Source organism: Artemia sp. Qi Xiang Cuo, chromosome 7, assembly GCF_049724085.1.
Source record: "Artemia sp. Qi Xiang Cuo chromosome 7, ASM4972408v1, whole genome shotgun sequence".
Classification (NCBI taxonomy): domain Eukaryota; kingdom Metazoa; phylum Arthropoda; class Branchiopoda; order Anostraca; family Artemiidae; genus Artemia; species Artemia sp. Qi Xiang Cuo.
The window spans coordinates 47,601,882-47,609,629 of record NC_142800.1 but is presented as its reverse complement, the minus strand read 5'-3'; positions in this window follow the sequence as shown (position 1 = coordinate 47,609,629).

The following is a 7,748-nucleotide window of genomic DNA, read 5'->3' as shown; positions in this document are numbered from 1 at the left end:
TACAGTCAAATGATTCTGGGGTCCATAATGATTGTCAAAGGCGATATCTATGTTTTTATATCTTGTACTGATCGATGGGGTTCTCAGAATTTATGTGATTATATAGTTCGATAATGCACTGGATACTGAGATTCAAATATAATGTTACCTGATACGTAATATGGTTCATGGTCGAAAAAAAAAACGATCAAAGGTAACTGTTGTTTTCGTAGACGAAGCTGGGATGAAAATTGCCTGGAGTCTATGGTGAGTACTCTTCGTTGGTTGAGATATGATGAAAATAGATGCTACTAGGTTGTATCTGTACTGGGCAACTCATTGTAATGCTCAATATCCAATGTGTCCATCCACCTCCTGTAATAAAAATAACGAGGCAGAATCACACGTTCCTTGAAGTAAATACTCATAGTACAAATAAGTCACGCATTAATTGGGTACATAAACCCCACGTTTCGAGACAGAGTGAAATAAATACACCAATATTAGTACTCACAACGAAATTTTTTTTTGTTTATAATAAAACGACATAATTCCCATTGGGAAATCTAAAACAAAGATGTCTTCGAATTTGTTTTGAGAACGGAAACATCGATAAAGGGCTTATATAATTCTTCAATACTTATTAAATAAACATAATTTACCCTACATTATTAAGTTTGAGGTCTAATTTTACAACATATTTCATGCCTGCATTGTTCACGCACGGCCGTGCTGTTTAAGAAACGCATGTTGCAGCGTCATAACCACACAATTTTACGTAAACGATACTACAATGAGGGAACAAGACATAACAAGGACGAGTGGAGACCTCTATACCCACTCGTTTTCTAATGTCTTCGCTATTTCTTGGCTTAGACGTTCTCATGGGGCTCTGGGTTTAACCTCGGCATTTCAGCCGTTTACCTGTGTTCTTCTCTTGGTGTTTGTTTTCTTAGTCTTAGGATTTTTCCGTAATTAAAAGTCAATAGGGTTCTTATGGTCAGGGAGGTTGCGAATACGAAACATACGGCCAATAGTATGTTCCACCAGAAATTGGTTGAGAACAATCCGTATCTATTATCCACATACGTTAATCTCTGGTCTTCATTTGTAAAAAAGGGAATCTGCGAATCTAATGCTTCTCTTATTTTTGTAAGCCTTATTGTCCCTTTATTCTTTTCTATTTTTGACCATATCGAGGTTTTTATTTCCTCGTTTTCTATATTGGGAATAGTGTACGACAGGTTGATCACCTTGAAGTTAGTTATTTTGGGACTTATTATCTTTGTGCTATTGGTAATTAACGGCGTTCGGACGGTTGACTCTTTAGTTACGAGTCAACACCCTTGTTTTATGGTTATCGTACCCAAATTTTGTAACAGTAATTCTGTGTTGTAACTTGGGTCTATTCTTTCTGTATGATTGTAAAAAGACAAAGTTCCAACAGTTTCTCTTGGAACAGAAAATATGATAGTCTTCATAAATATGAAAATGATCAGCTCATAATTAGACGCTTCTGTACTCGTAGTTTTTTTTTATTTTATAAAGCTGCCAGATAGCAGTGTATAGCCTACTAAATTGCCTAGTTCAAAAACTAAACTTCCTTTCAAAATACCCGACACTCCAAACTAGTCGTGTTTACTTCAGCTAACAAAAACAAATTCGCTCTATCAAAATATACTGAAAACTGGCGGAAATTTGTATGGGTATAATGGGGGTGAAGAAATATAGGTTTCAGGAGGAAATCTCTTTAGTAGTCACTATATCAGAATTGGATAATTTAATATACATGTTGCTCAAATAAATTTCGGATAAACTAAAAAAAGGGAGATACAAGAAAAAATTGAAAAAAAAGTTTTTCACTAAATGAAGCATAATCTTTTCAAGTTAAACATAAACCTTAGTCTAACTTAAATAAATTATCAGGTTCTAATTAGTTTAATTGAGGTAATTGAATTTTAATTAATAACTTGTTGAGAAATTATATTTTAATAGATAATTAAAGTAAAAAATTAAGTACGAATTGATTAATAGAATAATTAAATAAAAATTTGACTGATATTTTAAGCAAGAAAAACGAACAAAACGGCAAGTAAAAAAGGAAGATTAAACACTAAGAACCTAAAAATCAGAGCAAAACACGATTCAGATCAAGCTCTATCAATAAATAGTGTCAGATTATCCAATTTTTAAGTCAAGTTAGGCATATTTGATTTTCTTTTGATTAATTTTCTTCATAGTTTAACTTTTTTTCAATTTTCACGTGGAAGGCAATTTCATACAAATGTACTTCAGAAAGGGGTAGATACCAAAGCAGTGCTGCAAAACATACACAAAGAGCCCTGTCTTAATGAGTTTAATAATGGTTGTAGGGATTCTACATCTTAGAAGGCTCTTATGCCCATTGTAGAGAGGAGATTTCGCCTTGTCTTAGTCCATGTGTAAGACCATTAGTAAAGATATCACCGTCATCACCTTGCAGTTTTGTTATTGGTAGAAATTAAACAATTAGTAAAAAAATTTTGTTTTGTTTTTGATGACATCAATCTTTGTTCGGACATGGGTCGATTTTTCATAGAAAATCTGAGGAGACCTGAGTCAGTATAGGTAAGATATAACGTGACTGACTTGCGAAAATATTTCACAAAAATTAGAGCACAATATATGTCATAGATAAACCAATAAAATTAAAGCACATTTTTGTCACAAAACTATAGAACAGTGATCTCTCTGTTATTGTATACGTCATTGATATCAACTAATGAAATTAAATTTTTCGCCAAGGAGCTAAAGACATTAATGCCTTTGTTTCTCTTTGAAAGTAATGTTTAACACAGAGCTGTAGGACAGCATACGTCAAACATATAATATAATGAAATAAAAAAGTTTTTTTTCGCCTCGGAGCTATAAGAATGTAAACTCTCTGTTTCTCTTTCAAAGCATTCTGATCCAAAAAACAAAAAACTTAACTAGTTCACTGAAGTTTCTATTCAACCTTTAAGTATTGTTTTGACTGGCCCTGATTGGCATAAAAATACTAATTTCTTACACTTGAAGGACTGAGAAATATCCCTTCCTACGATCGTTTACACACAAAAAAACTACAAAAACAATCATGGGCCTTGAGTTCCTCCCCAGGCTTCCCACAAGACGTGGTCCAACGCCAGTTGTTGTTTTCAGTCGACCACGATCTTCCTACCTTGGGCTTTTCTCCCTGATCGCCAACGTTTTGACATCACTCTCATTAGTATTATTTTTTTTCATTAATATTTACTTGGTTAACTTTACTTGCACACTGTTAAATTTATTATGGTGGATCACAAGTTGATTTCTATAAGGGATTTGAAATTTTTCTTTACATTAATTATGGATATTTCCATCTGTCAGGTTTTTTAACCGTTCTGCCTGACTGTGTCGTTATTTTCTCCTCTGTTTCTTGCAGTTTTTTCTTTTTCGGTTTTTCTAGCGAAATAAGGTAAAATTTTTTTTATTGTTTTTTCAAAAATTCTTGCCCTTTTAATTTCGTTTGTTTCCCGTGTGTGCCTGCTGAGGTCGGCCTTGATTTCCCTATTTCTTTAACTACTATATGGTCTGATTCGCCGTCAGACTCTTCGGAACTGGTTTCCGACAAATCCGGATTAGAACTTTTAGAGATGGCACTTTTTGAGGCATCACCTGCCCTTCTTTCGTAAATTTCTACTCCTCTGGAAGTAGAAGGTTTATTCCCTAAGTCCTCGTCTTGAGTTCTCCACTCTGGAGATTTTAAAGATTCTTGAGAGCTATGGAAGGAATCAAGAGTTTTTGCGGGGTTCCTCCATTGTTTGAATGCCATGTCCTCAGGGGGATGGGGCATTTTTTGCACTAGGGTTTCCCTCCATGAAGTCCACTGTTTAGGTTTGACCTTGGACACAGTTATATCATGATATTGACCTTGCTGGTCATCCTTTGGAGTTTTATTCTCGGGCAATGTACTTTGACTCGTTTTTATGGGAAAATTTATGAAATCCATAGCTTCTCGCAGGTTTGTTTTAGTTAAATCTTTGGGAGGAGTTTTCTCTAAAGTAATACCGGGGGTTTCTATAGCTCTGTTTAATTCTTCCTGTAAAGACAGGGGACTTTCTATCGGTGTTGCAGGGAAAACCATATTGTCTGGAAATCTTTTGGGGGGACATGGGGTCGAAATTCTATGGGGGAAAAATTGGGTTTTTGGAGATATTGTATAATCTAAATCTCCTGCGCTCGCCGATGAATAACTTTTTGGACTTTTTGGCGTTTTTATTCTTACTGGTATTAGGGATTTTGTCTTTGGAATAACTAGATTTTTCATAGTTAAAAATTCTTCAAATTTTCCTCATCACTGTCATTCTCAAAATAGTCTTGCTTGAAATTAAAGGGTTTTAGCTCTGCCAATCTTGATCTAGGGGGCTCATTTTCTGCATCTGAAGAATCAGTAGAGGAGGGATGTGATACCCATCTCTATAGAAATTTGACCCTTTTTATTCGGCTAACATGTGCCTTGTAAGTTCTTCCACTATCGGGGTTTTCCATTTTAAAGTATATTCGTTATCGTACTTTTTGACTATTCTGTACGGTCCAGAATATTTGTTGGAAAGTTTTTGCCTTCCGTTCTTGCTTCGTTCTTTAGGTAGACGCAGTCTCCTACTTTGAAATCTATACTCCCCTTGACTTTGGGTTGATTTCTTATTTCTTGGCTTATTTTACATTTTTCCAACTCTTGCCTAAATATTTTATAAGTTTTCCTCATCCTATTTATGACTTCTTGTTTGTAATCTTCCGAGCTATTATAATACTGCCGAGATTCAATAATCTCATTATATGGGATTCTAAAATCATGACCAAACAGTAAAAAAAAGGATTATATTTGGTTGTTTCTGAATAAGCAGTGTTGATTACATTAGTTAAATAAGGTAAGAATTTATCCCAGTCGCTCCTATTGTCTTTCGTATAAATACTTAATACGTTCGAAAATATTTTATGCCTGTTTTCTATTTTACCATTCGCTTGTGGGTGGTACGGGGCTGTCACTATTTTCTCTGTATTAAGAAAACTCATTAAATCTTGTGTTACCTTTGAAACAAAATTGCTCCCGTTGTCTCTCAAAACTTTATTAGGAACGCCATATTGTAAAAATAATTTAGCTAACGCCTTACTTGTGGCATTAGTACCTTGATTTTTTAATGCTTTTGCAAAGGTAAATCCTGAAAAATGGTCTATAACGAAAAGAATACAAGTATGGTTTCTGCTGGAAATAGGCAAAGCTCCGCTCGTTCCGCATAAGTCAATTGAGATAATATCAAAGGGGTGCTTTGCTACCGAGATCTTTTTCATTAGAGGATTTGGAGAAGATGGGAGGATTTTTCTTAAGTTACACGCTTGGCATGTACTTACGAATTCTTTAAGTTTTGTCATTGCGGACGGTATGTAAAAATATTGTTTTAATTTATGGAACGTTTTCATTACCCCTAAATGTCCATCTGTATCTGAATGAAAATATTCAAATGCAGGCACTATTAAGTTTTGTGGTAATACAGGTATTATTGAGGTTTGGTTTCTATTTGTCTCAGCAGTTACGATTCTACGCAGTATTTCTTCATCAAGATCATAGTAAAAATCATCTATCTCTTTTCTTAGAGTTTTGAATATATCCGGTAACGCATCATTATTCACAAAATAATCAATTACTATTACACACATTTCGTCCTTTTTTTGCTTTCTTTTTATATTTTCCAAAGACGAGGGACAATAGTTAATCTTATGGATTGGACCCCATCTGAAATACCCGAAAATATGCTATGCCAGGAACATATTATATCTTATGACAAAGGAGAAGGTTTTATTTTGGTAGCTAATAATCACGAAAATGATAGAATTACAATTAAAAAGGGAACGTGTTTAGTTCAAATCCAGGTTTTAACGGAAAATGATTTAAATACATGGGAAAATTCTAAAAGAAACCTAGTTAACGGTATTAAAACTTCAAATAACAATTTCCTTTAACTAAATCGCAATTTTTAAACAAATTTAATATGGATCATATTACGGACTTGGAACTTAAGAAAAAATTGTGTGAATTATTATGAAATTTTAAAGATGTGGTTTCTGCATCTGAAGATGACATCGGGCAGATACCATTTTATTAACATTCAATTTTAACGACTGGTAATCCCGTAGCAAAACAGCCATATCGTGTGCCGTATAAGCACAAAGAGTGGTTAAAGAATAAAATCCATGAATTAGAAAAAAAATGAAATTATACGCCCAAGTATAAGTCCGTATAGTGCACCAGTGATCTTAGTACCAAAAAAGAATGGATATCTTAGACTCGTAGTAGATTATAGGTTCCTTTTAAAGTCAGTAGCTATTGACAGGGTCACCTGTACAAGAATAAATTAAATCCCATGATAAATTCAAAGCAAAAACAAAATCTTTACTTATTTGGACCTTAACCGACGCTACCACCAAGTAAAAATAGTCAAACAGGCTGTTCATCACCATGCATGTCCAGCAATGAGCTGCGGTCCAATTGCGTACTTAAGAGTACCATTTGGACTGAAAACCAGTTCAAGCGCGCTATGTAGACACCTATTGCACCTGTTAAGAGGATTAAAGAATATATTTCATTTTGTTGATGATGCTATATGCGTGGGAGAAAACACTGAACAACACTGAGCAACGTTAGCTAAGGTGTTCGAAAAGTTCAGACATGGCAATTTAAAATGCCGGCCAGAGAAAGTAAATTTATTTCAACCTAAAATTAAATTTTTAGGAGTAGCAGTAACCCAAGGAGAGATATCCCCAGGCCCTGATTAAATCAAATGTGTTGAAAACCTCAAGCCCCCCAGAACTATGAAAGAATTAAGGGGAATCTTAGGTCTTACTGGCTACTTTAGAAAATTCGTACGCAATTATGCCCAAATTGCGAAACCCCTCACGGAATTAACAAAAGGGAACTCCCATATTGTTACCTGGTCCTAGGAAGTTCAAACGACCCTAGACCGTCTCAAAAAGGCACTCACCTCTGAACCAATATTATCACTCCCTGATTTCAAAAACGGAAGATTTGTGGTTACAACAGATGCTAGTTCAAAAGGCATTGGCGCAATTCTTTCGCAAATAATCCCGGTAGAAAACCCTAATCCTCTAGAAGGAACGCCTAAACAAAAACAAATAGAAAAAGTTATATGCTATTTGAGTAGAAATTTATCAAAAGGCAAAAGTATTATATATATATATATATATATATATATATATATATATATATATATATATATATATATATATATATATATATATATATATATATATATATATATATATATATATATATATATATATATATATATATATATATATATATATGTATATATATATATGTATATGTGTGTATATATATATATGTGTGTGTGTATATATATATATATATATATATATATATATATATATATATATATATATATATATATATATATATATATATATATATATATATATATATATATATATATATATATATATATATATATATATATATATATATATATATATATATATATATATATATATATATATATACCCCAACACCTCCCTCCGTAAGATAAATGACCGCCCACGTGCTATCGTGGTCCACCCTTACAACCATAAACACTTAACCTCAACTTTACAAATTATTTGCCTTCTCTCTTCCACCAGTGTATGTGCTGCTACTTCCAACACTTGGCACAGGAACGGTCGTCCTCGCCACGTCTCTA